At 41.8% G+C, this 12,341-nt stretch overlaps 1 protein-coding gene across 1 annotated transcript in view; it reads right to left on the bottom strand.

The window, feature by feature from the left end:
* The window catches only part of LOC306827951 (BMP/retinoic acid-inducible neural-specific protein 3-like), a 59,977-nt gene extending 48,453 nt beyond the window's left edge, over positions 1–11,524 (bottom strand). Inside the window, exon 1 of the mRNA XM_079350091.1 lies at positions 10,392–11,524. The gene's annotated coding sequence lies outside the window, so the exon portion shown is untranslated. The remainder of the gene's footprint in view (positions 1–10,391) is intronic.
* Positions 11,525–12,341: the final 817 nt, after the last annotated feature.

Here is a 12,341-nt window from a genome sequence, read left to right as displayed (position 1 = left end):
AGGCAAGAGTGCTGAAATTCTTGACATTCTTGTTTTCAGAGGATGTGATTGATTAAGAGTTCTTGAGCTGAATTAACCAAATTGGCACTTGTTGCCACTCTGAGTTAATATCTTAATTGATTTTGCTAAAGAGAACATCCGAAACAAGCTTTCATTTATGGCCCTCTCTTACTAATCTGCTTCATTTGTGATGAATAGATTTATCTGTCTCCACAAAATCTTTGGGGCTGTGCTGCAGTACTTCCAGTAACTCTGTGGAACTGCCAGAATGTTTCCTCTAGATATAAAGGCATGGCTACTGACTGCGGTGTTGGATCTTGACTTTCACCCCGTCTTTCTGAGGATACTGCAAGCTTGATGAGATGTGGGAACTCCCAAGCTTAATCTTTCTTGAGAATTTCAGCAGCCGTTTTCATTGGAGACCGGCACAAAAGACATCATTCAGCCCTCCGAACATCTGCTCGCTTATTGTAGGGTGCCAGCTGTAATGGTCACCTACCTGAGAGTATGAGTGTAGATATGTACCAGTGTGTGTCCTTATCCACAATTGGAGGCTTCCAAACAGCATCTCTCTGTGGACACTGCCAGTATGCAAACTGAAATGACTCTCTCTCTCTCTTTTTTTTTTATCTCTTGCAATCAAGCCCCATTCCCACATGCACCACACTCTTTAAATGTCCAAAGATTTGCGTGATTAGCTGCATGTGTGTAAACAAGCAGGAACACATAGCCCTCTAGTAGAACTTTTACAATAAGGCAAGGCATGCTGCTGCTGTTCACGTACAGAAAAATGATCTGCAAAGAGGTGGAAGGGGGTGTTTTTATCCTTCAGTTGTTGTGATCTTCTGTTGGTCATTTTTGGCACTGTCAATATGCAGATTTATATGTCTCCTTTTTGGACTGTCAGCCTCAAGCCCTTTTCTTACATCACATTAAGTTCTAAACATGTCCCTTTATTTTCTGCTCAAGCTGCATGTGTGAACACAAACAGGTGAGTTTACTCCCTGACTTTACGCAGTAATGTTCCTTACAGCATGTATATTCAGTGCAAGTGAGAGGATCCGATAATGTTTACATCCTTAGGGTTGCTTGACCGCTGTGATCTTTGTGCATGTGATGACACTGCTTCATTAAATTTCCCGTTCCCCTGTTTTTTCCTCCCTCACTCTCTTAACTGTGAATTCGTCCAGCATTGATACTGAAGCTAAAACTGTGATCTTATTGAGGACTCTCTCACTCATCCCCAATGTCCGCATATTCGTTTTCACCACATGGCTTGCCTCCTCAGACCCTCAATACCTCTGGCGTCTGACCGGGAAAAACTTCCCACTGTGAAGGATGTGTGAACAATCAACTGTGGAAGATTTCAAGCGCAGGCTACAGCGATGTTCGATACACTTTCAGGAGTGCATGAAAACGGCTACTGAAAGCATTTGGGAGAAATGACAGTAGAAGAGACGCACTGTAAACGAGAGAGAGGTTGGAGGGTTTAATTAAAACATTTCATGAGATTTTCTTCAACAGGATCAGCTTTGTAACACGTCCGCGAGCCAACCCCAAAACCACCCTCAAAGTAAGGAAGAGGGAACTGTTAAACTATACATCTTCCCCTCCATGCTGACTAATGAGTTTTTTGGCCCTAATTAACCCAGTTATCTTTCCCCCTACAACTGTCAACAATGCCTCTCACACTAGCGGTAAAACACGGCCTTTGTGAAATCAGAATATGTGACTGCCAGTTGCACTCATCCGGCTGTCTTGCAAACAAATACAAAGGATGAGCTCCCGTGGTGTCCTGGGAGGCAGACATGAAAATGTCACTAAGTGCTTGCACACATGCACCCACATACATTATCAACAAACCTGCATATTTAACAGCACACATGGAGACTCAAAACAGTAATTCATAACCTAGCAGTGCTGAGCTGCTGCAGGGAAGGTCGAATTAAAGTGTGTGTGGCGTTGGTGTGTGAGGGCGTGTTTATTTTCTGCACAAAAACTGTAGTTCAGGTGTTGCTGTGTAGACTGCTACATTTACCTCTGAGCCTTCTCGAGATGTTCCAATGTGGTGTTTGAAGATTGTCCTTCCATCACCAAAGACACATTTATTAAACATGTAGCTCTGCTGTCTTGAGTCCAAATTCTGATTTACTAAGTGAACACTCTGACACATAATTTCACACACGTTAACTCTGTTATTTTCTTCATAAGTCCCGCTTTATCACTCTGAAGTTTGGCTTAAACTATGATTTGCATTTTGGCTGCAGTTTTCCTTATCTCATATAATCCTCTTTGTATGTAAATGACTTTAAGTGAAGTTAGTCACTCAGCAAAGCACTAATATTTATATTAGTTATTGACATGGACGCCGACTATGTTGATGTTCACCACAGTAAAGGGAGATGCTGTCATTTTAGACTGAATTCTGAGGGCTAGTCTTTAGCTTTCTTAAACCCCTGATTTAGTGAAAGGAGGGATGACAAAACAAAATGTATGCATAACATTTAGAAGTAACAGTTGTATGAGGATGTGTTGATAAAAGACCTCAAAGCAGCAGCGTTTTATGGCCGCCTCTCAACCACTGGTGTGTGTTCACTTTAGTAACGTCATTCCATGATGCCCGAACACACTTCTGTATGTACACAGTCTGATTCAGCAAGTGGCAGTATGCCCGTAATTGGTTTGCAAATCTGCCAAGAGGCAGAGTCCATCCTGCTAACTATTTGACCCTCTTTCTACTTTGTCATCGAGTGTGCAACACAGAGGACAAAATGTGCCCATGAACACAAATATGTCGTTTTTTGAAGCAACCATTAACAATGATGTCATGTAGCGTCCCACTTCGTTGTTTGAGCACCGTTGTGGGCGTTGCTCGAGTACACGTGAATTGTGCCCAATACTACCTCTTCAAGTGGAAACGGGGTAATGATATGTTTGTGTTCACACTGATCACATGAAAAAATTGGGCTCAAGTGTACTCTGATCTAGCCATAGGTCCCAATTTGAAAACACCAACGGTATCCTTAAACTTGCCATAATATCCAATGTTAATCTGCAATTTGAATTATGTCCTCAAACGTGATAATGTACCAAGCCATTACAAATGTGTATTTTGAAAGCTGATAAAAATGGTCTCTTCACAACCCCAGACAGAAAAGCCATACACACTAAAGAAGCAAGGCGTCCATGGTTGTGTGTTAAAGTTTGCTTTTTAAAAAGAATTCCAAACAGTCCAGAGTTTCTGCTTCCTCCCTCTGATAAAGCAGCGGCTGATCAACAGAGGAGCCAGGATGCAGATAAGCCAATAAACCAGCCAGTGTTACTGCCTCGAATGCACTCTGGGACTCTTACAGTAGTCCAGTCGGGTTCAGTAGACTTGTCTTTTAGGAAGCATACGTCACAGCAAAAACTCTGTCTTTCTAAAATCCCCTTTAATCCATCTACCACTGTCTACAAAATACAGTAGTTTGTGAGAGCAGAGAAACTCTCCAGCAAACATCTCCATGGCCAGCTTGGAAACAGATCAGAAAAACAAATCCTTCCTCTCACAAAAGAAAGAGAAACATTTGGCTGGAGGAGGAAGCAATAAACTGATAACAAACACTGCAAGCCCTCTTTTTTTAATACTGTGACAATTCATTATGGAGGATAGATGAAACGAAACAAGCCCAGTCGCACAACACCGGATAATTTTGATAAAAAGGTCGACACACCATCTGGTTTAAAAAGTGAAGTCAACGTGAAAAAAAAGCTCTAAACCAGTGTATTTAACAATGACCAGCAGGGGGCGACAACATTGATCCCATTGCTCGAAACAAGCGATGATTATGAGCCACAGTTAACATTGTTCTTATTAGTTTATGCTCTCAAGTCCTCTTTGATTATTTAATCATTTTGAGTGAAATAAAAGTAAAGAAGAGTCATCTTTAGCACGTCACTATCAGTGTCATTAGCAAGTATACCTAATAGTCAAAATATGGTCTCCTGTGGTTCCAAAAATCAAGATGGCAGTCAAACAAAGCCTCATACAGTAGGGTGTACCAAAATCAATGATTATTTAAGGTAGCTAAGTCAATTTGTGTTGTACCAGAGAGTCGCAAAGTGAAGCCCTAGAGGGAGGCCTGGGGTTATGACGCGGGGCAAGGCTAAATCCAAATAACACACTTCATTCTGCACTGCTATCAAAGCATGACATATTTTGTTCGAGGACTTCAGGGTAAACGTAAAGCTGACTATGAATCTACACTCGATGTTACGACTAAAACAAAGAAAATCTAATGAGTCATAAGTCTCCTTCGATGTCACCTGTACAACATTGCGTAATGAATTCTGCCACATCCTACCTGTGTGGAAAAGGTTTCTCTGCAGTTACCCCAATCAACACAAAATACAGATCACAGCTGTCCATTCAAGATGAACTTAAAAAGACTTGAGAAGATCTGTAGCACACAACAAGCCAACACTAGACCTATAAATTATTGCAGGACTGGAAATATAAATCTGAAAAGACTTTGATCATTTATTTTCATGTCGAGGTAGTTGATCATTCAGAGATTCAGGTAAAAAATCAGTTTAAAGAAATTAGTTACATTATTGAACATTTGGAAGTTTGTTGTTGCAGGAAAACTTCTATAAACTTCCTGAAAAAAAGCTGCTTGTTACATTCTTTCAGTTCATTGTCACACTGGAGCTGCTATTCTGCACTTTTTCCACATTTTGATAGCAGAAATAGACGTGGATACAGTCTGGTTCAAAACGGTTGTGGTCTTCTATTGGTTCCTTCTGTATTATTCACTGAATTATTATCATAAGCTATCCTGTACAATTTTATTAAGCAGAAAACTTTTTGCATAATTAGTTGTGTGGCTTATCTGACTGACAGGCCGGTTTGTTGTCATTGTTTTCCAGGAGGCTGAAAGCTCGTGTCAGCTCCACGTCTATAACTGTTTCTCCGTTGACTAAAAGTTAAAATGGTAACCGCCATTATTGAGCTTCAGAACTCCACTTATAGGAAACCAGTGGGTGAGGTCACTGAGCATACGTCCATGAACTATACAGTCTATGCACCAACCCAATCTATTCCATTTTAATTGTTCGAATGAAAGCTCAATTTTCAGCAGCTGCTGAGCATTAGAGTTGTGTAAGTGCATGCAGGAAGTGTTTATGTAAGAGTGCGTCAGGCTGTTTTCTATGTCTGTTTATCCCTCTACTCAATGGCTGGTGCAGCGATGGGTGATTAATTATTTAGACACATTCAATCCTTTACTCGGCTCGTGGTCTCTATCAGTGTCTATGTGTGTGTACACGTGTTGACTGAAGCCCGTTCAGTGTGACATTTTTAAATCTACAAGGAATATTATATAAAATCACTGTAAGCTATTGTATATTTAAAAACTCAAGTTGAAAGCAAACAGGAGCAAAATTCCCACTAATGATGGCTTTACAGACTGTAAACTTCATGCTTGCTTCTTTTTTTTTTTTTTATAGCTGCATATCATCGAGCGGCTGAGAGAATACGGAGAGTGAAGCCTCTATAAATCAGAGTAAAATACAAACAGAGCTCTTCTGCTGGTGGCCTTGTGCAAACAGGGACAAAGGTGCCTCTTAAATTAAAGGGGCCGCCTTCTTTCCTCGCTGTTCTCGTCGGCTGCTTTATTTCGTGCGTCTCTTCTGCTTTCACACCGATTTCCTTGACTGCCAACAAATGGAACAAATGAGACGTTATGTCCGAGCGCTTTTAATCCCCTTCCTTTTATCGTCCAAGAGAAAGTCTAGCCGATGTATGTTTTCAAAACATTTATTTTTGATGTTGTAATATTGAAGCTCAACCTTAAGCACTCTATGTGGGCAGTGGCAGATTGGTGTACACTGGCTGTATGCAGCTTTGTGTACTTTCTTCATGAAAAGAGGACACTTGAACCTGACCCAACGTAATTGGTGATTATCTGAGCTATGAGAGTTCAGGAGCTGTGTCGGTTTATTTATTAAGAATGTGAAAGCACATTGATTTCTTTACTTTACACAATTTGTCGTCCTTTTGTAGACCCTTAAGCGTGGTGCACACTACTGATTACTTCCTTCCACAAAGCAAGCCAGTGGTAGTTTCAAATTGTAACGGGACTTAGCGTAAAAAGATTTTGAGTCAATAAGGGAGAAAAGATGTGAAAAAAGCGACGCTGCCAGCCCTGACTGTACCGCTATGTTTCACCACTTTTTAGATGACGAAACATGTTCTAAAAAAAGTGTGTCCTGTACACCAGGTTGTACGATGACGGGCGTCCTACGTGTCCATGGTATGAAATTCTAGGACTGCTAATGGGAGCATAAAGACAAGTTCATGCTCGGAAATACCACCTTAGCATAATGTGAACTTGTTTCTACTTAAATAGTAGAAACAAGCTCTTTATTATTCAACCGCTCTAACACATAGTGGCATCTTTGTCTGATGCCCTTAAAATGATTCACGGACTGATTACCCCAAAACCCCTTTAATATTCTGTAATACTTTAAACCATATACTGAGCTCATGTTTCCCTTGGCTTCTATTACACACCTCTGAGATATAACACAAGGTATGGCTCCAGTGGGATAAGAATTAAGTTGAGGGTTAAACCACTACATGCATGACATCCCATGTGGAAATCACAACCTCCACTGTGATTTTCATGACAACGCCCATGTTAATCATAACAGGCTTGTCTAACACTAGCTCCTTCTGAACTCATTTACATAACTTTACCAAATAAAAGGTTCATATCACTTTTAAGAAGAGGAGTTCACATTGTGATACAGGGTCCTTCTTACTCAAGCACCTGCACGTAAAAAGTCTGTTCATGTTGCTTGAAGAAGTAATCTCGAGTATTTAGGTATCAAATAAAATGTAACCTGCATTGGCCCTGCCCATGCAACTAAGTCCCAGAAAGCGTTCCCCTTTATGGTCAGCCTTAATTTAACACTGACGTACTTTCTAATGGAAATGTATCATTGCCATGTCGACTGTATGGTGTTGTGTGTGTGGATGAATGTCCTTGACTTCATTTGAAAAAGTAAAATAAGGTATGACATTTGGTATGTTACTTTTTGTAACGGACGGCAAATTCGCCACAAGAGCTCAAGATGTCGAGTCTGCTGGTATACAGTATGCGTGTGTGCAAAAGAACGGGCTTTCAGGATCTTCAGACTCAATATTCAATTACCAGTTGCCTCAAAGAGATTCTGCTTTAATGCCCCAGTCGCACTTAATCTGAGAGATTCTATTTTAATGCCCTCGTCGGTCCCAAATCCCTCAATGAGACATTTTTTCCTCTTTTCATCATCTTCTCCTCCTTTTTCTTTTTTCCACATCTTCTCATTTTTCCCCGGCTCTCCCTCGCACCCACTCTGCTCCATCATTTCAGATTGAAGTCAAACCCCACGCTTCGCTCATTATCATGAAATAATGGGCATATTCTGGCAAATGTTGACCTCCAAAATACCACCAAAAACTGCACAGTCAGTCAATCCTTTTATCCTCTTCTTCTTCTCTTTATCCTCAGTTTTTTTTCTCCCTATCTTTACACCCTGTATCTACTTAATTCAGACCTCGTTTTTTTTTTTTTTTACCTCCCTCCTCACTCTCCCACTTCTAAGCAAATAGCTGGTATGATCAAATACACTGCAGCGAGGGCCCTCATTCATTAAGTCGTAACACTTGTTAGCTTTCCGGCTAACAGCCCCCCCCCCCCCCACAGGAAGCTGCCGCACTGGAGAGACGTTGAGTGTCAAACTGAAACTACATGCTCACTCCGCAGAATCTCCTCATTCCCTTGTGGTGTGTTTACAGTGAGTGTGGGAGGAAGAGAGGCACAATTCCTCCCTCGTCTCCCATTTTCTCCTCAGCCGTCACGTACTAACGACGCCTGATCCAGACTGATCAGGCGCCCAACACTAAACTGTAAGAACAGGGCGCCCTCTCAGGCATGTCATTCCTCCTGTTCCAGTTAATTAAGACACTTAAAGTTCACCCCAAATAGCCTGTTTGAATGTTTGTGTTGAATTTTTTAGTATAGTACAGAGTAGAGAGTTTATTTTGTTTATTTTTTACTCATCACTTGTTGGGCCGGTACACGTCTAGCGTAATCAAAACATACTCAATGTAATATCAAAAAAAAGATTGCACTACAGAAATGAGTGATTAAATAAATGTGATTTAATTTACAATAAAACCTTGTATTCAATTCACCAAAACACCTTAATAACCGGTGTTCAATAAGCTTAAAATGACGACAGCTGCAGAGTCCCTTTGCACCTTTAAGAAAAAACTAAAGACCCAGTTATTTCTTGGACAGCACGCACTTCATGATTGAAGGCAATGATGATGAGGATTTTTATGATGATGACTGAGGAGGGTTTTTATGCTTCTTCGAACTTTCAAGAACAGCTGTTGATGTAATTGTTGATGACAAAATATCGTCTTACATTATTAAAACATTAAAGGAAGAGAAAGTGCTTTGCCTCTGTTCCCTTCCTGCCAGCATCTTTGCTTCCAATCAGACTTGAAGCTGTTTGCTCTTACTGACTTCGTTTCCTCCTCTCTGGATCCTTGCTGTTGTTGTTGTTATTCGCTGACGTTCATTGCTGCAGATAAAAGTATCTGCTAAGTGAATTGTTGAATTGCAACTTTGTTTTTACTCGGCACCATCTATTTTATTTGTAAAGATTTGACAATAAATCTTAAGTCAATTTGATATCAGAGCCTTTCTATGGAGAAAGCTTATGACGTTGTATGTTTACAGTATGTTGTCATTCTACATACTCCTCTGTTGCTGTCCCATTCTAGGATATATGTGGTAGCAGAATCGAGACGGCTGATCCATGTGAAAACTTTTAGAGAAACACTTAAGAGTAACTCTTTTAAACAACAGATATGTATCTTTTTTCAATGTTACAGTGATGCCTTTTGTCTGTTTCTAGTGCATAAGGATGTAAGGTTTCTAGATGCGGATAGTGGTGCTTGAGCTCCATTCAAAGAAACTAAGAGAAAATAATGTTTGCCAAGGGCATTGTTGAATAGTGGTTGGTACTCTAGCTCAGTTTCTCCTCCACGACAGACAGCTGGCCTCCTCATTGACACCTGCACAAACGAGCAAATCTGGCATAACAGTAGTCACACAAAAGTGTCTCTCCCTGGCTGGACATCCTAACAGGGAGGAAAGTAGGAGAGTGTTGAGCTGTTAACTTCTCCTTTTGTGGCGCAGGTGAGCGACACAGGGAGAGAAATCTCTCTTTTCATGGGAGGAGACAGTGTGCCTTTCAGGCCCAGACACGCTCGGGTTCACCAGTCTCCCAGGATAGATGAGGACGGCGGCTGAACAGTGGCCCTGTTGTGGCCCTATAAACCGTCTGAGGATCTGGCACTTCTGCCCAACACTGGCGAGTAGCACTGAGAATTACAGCACGTTTTTTTTCTCTCTCCACAGCATAAGATCAGCTATAAAACCACCTTCCTTCCTCTGCTATGGTTTCTTAAGATATTACATTATTATGAACTTACATTTTAAATATTACAAATAACACCTATGCAATGGTGCCCTTGGGCCAGTATGATTGCATTTTAAATGTTATTTGTATGCTTCGAGGGCGTTTGGCTCATAATCAGAGTCTCTGCTGACGCTCCCATATGGCTGCCCTGACTCATGTGCTGTCTTTGAGGGTGATGCTAAAGGGTGAAATGTATAATTATGAAATCAGTGGGAATGTTTTGCCTTTTTTTTCTTCTCTTCCTCCCCGGCTGAAAGTGAGCAGGCTTTTTCTGCCTCGCTGCTGCTTGGTGAAGCGTGGCACTGTGCACACATCAGTGTTAGAGATCTGATCCTCTACAGGCGAGAATGCCAATACACCCTAAGGAATATAGATTAGAGATGTTTGTTGGAGGAGGCAGATAAAGGGTGGCAGTGTGTGTGTACAGGGAAGGGAGGGAGAAGGGAAGGGAAGGGAAGGCAGTCACAAAGCAAGGAGATGAGTCTGATTGTGCTCATATATGTACTGACAAGGCATGAAAAGCAATATTGTGTTCGCTCTCCTGGAGGCGGCAGCGCTGTAGATAGAGTTTGCCTGTTTGCATGCATGTCAAGGTGTGAGTCTGTTGTCATACTTGTGCAGGTATGTGTGTGTGTGAGTGTGTGTGTGTGTGTGGGAGTTTGAGGAGGCATTTCACACATGTCACAGCACAGCACATTTGTTTTTGGAACGCTATCCAGGTCAAATACACTGCAGGTATGTGAATGTATCAAGAGAAATAAGCAGACCGTTTTCCACGGGATGGTAATTAATTGATGTAGGAATTCTAATATGTAATCACACACTGAAATTTCACTGGGAAAAAAAAAGATATATATTACAAAAGAACTCACCGCGGTTTGGAACAGCAGATAAAGTTTAACTCAGTATTTCCCATTCTCGGTGCCTTGTAATTGCCGAAATTGCAGAGGAACTCATGTCACAGTTAATCAGGGTTCAATAGCAACTCCGTGAAGGGGGGGGGGGGGGGAAACAATCAAGCACTCCAAAAACACTCAGTACACACACAGGGATCCGGTAAAACGCAAAAAAAAAGTGAAGGGTGGTGAAGGCTGCTCCGGACCAATCCGCCGCACCAGCGACAAACTTTCACTTTGTCTGTGGGTGAAAAAGTCGCTTTATCCCAGCTGCAATTCAACGTCCCTAGAAGCTTTGACCTTTGTGAGGATAATGAGTTAACAAAATGAAATCATCCAGCAGGAGACGTAGTCAAGGGTAGAGAGAGAGAGATGAGGAGAAGGAGGAGGAGGAGGAGGAGAGAGACTCAAGAAGCGCAAAGGGGCTGTCGATTAGAGGATTAAAAAAGACGCGTTTGCGCAATTTGTTGCAGCCAAAAAGCGACGGGGTCCAGCGGTGGGACATGCGACGGAATGCAGCTACAGGGGGACGCGGACAGCCGCCCCACCGAGATGGTTAAAAATCCCGTTATGAATTCCAAACCAACAACACGACCCGCCTACTCCGCATCAGTGACTGTGTGTGTGTGTGTGTGTGTGTGTGTGAAGGAGCGCATGAGACCGATCCTGTAGAAAGTGTAGGCGCCCGGCAGCAGATAACAGGCATGGGCGCCTCAGCTCTCCCCTCTGCCCCTCTCTCGCTCTCTCTCTCTCCCTCTCTCTCTCTCATTTAGTCACATGTTTAAGACACAAGAAGCCCTTTGTAATAGCTGCCAAAGCGGGGTAGAATAAGGTAGGCGACGTGGAGAGAATGATAACACGCCACTTTTTTTCCCTTTTTTTTTTAAAATTCACACTCTTCCTTCTCACTTTAAATGAGGCTGTGCACTAAGCGAAATGGCAGTCTTCTCATTAACTTTATGCCCCAATATAGTTCTTTTAATGCCGCCGTTATTTATAAAGACATGGGCAATGGCAGTAATTGAATAACTCGAATAACTGCTTGGCTGGGTTCACAAAAAAGGAAAGAAGGCTTCCAAAGAGAGGACGTCAACACTGAAGTCCTTTTCTGTCTCAGCTGTCACATTAATCAGAGGAGAAAAGGTGCTGAGCAGAAAAAAAAAAAAAAAAAAGCTCAATCCTCTCAGGTTTTGTCTTGTGAAGCATGCCTATGCATGAACCATGAGTCATTAAGCGAGTCTGTACAGGACGCTCTGCTCAAATCACCATGCAGCAGAGAGACCATGAAGCCACTGAGTGAATGAATGGATGCTGGCGCTTTCATAATGACTATGACAGCACACATTACAGTTACAGGGATCAGCGCTGTTAAACTGTACGCCCAGGCACCTGATTTCATTTCAGGTGGCACTGATCAAAACCAGTGCCAGAGCATGTAGGGTTTGAACTTGGCCAGGAGGGATCGAACTGCTCTGCAGGAAAAGGATAATCACTATGCATGGAGAATAACTTCAACTAAAAGGCTTGTGAAACTGAATTAAAATATCCCCAGAGATGTGAACATTTCTATGTGTCAGGAGGTTTTAAACATGTTTTTTTAAATCGTTAATACCAACTTTAAAATGTGTAATGTGCATATCCTACCAATGTCTTGAGGCTCCTTAGGTATCCTCATGAATCTGAGAGGACATGCATGTTTCAAACTTTAGGGATAGAAAGTTACAGATTTATAACATTAAAGTAAAGAAATCAAAGAGCAAGTCCACAACCAACTAAAATAAGATGATATAATTACAATAAATCAACATGGGAAGAGTTTGCAGTTTGGCGCAGTCATGCCTGGCAGTGCTGAAGAGAGAATTGTGTGGCCGGATACTTGCTCTGATTTTAGATTTGATGGCCTGGCTCTTTGTCAGAAAGCTATGT

The sequence above is a fragment of the Symphodus melops genome, assembly GCF_947650265.1.
Source record: "Symphodus melops genome assembly, chromosome: 8".
Lineage (NCBI taxonomy): Eukaryota > Metazoa > Chordata > Actinopteri > Labriformes > Labridae > Symphodus > Symphodus melops.
The sequence above is the reverse complement of the archived record's forward strand: the minus strand, read 5'-3'. Positions and strand labels throughout refer to the sequence as shown.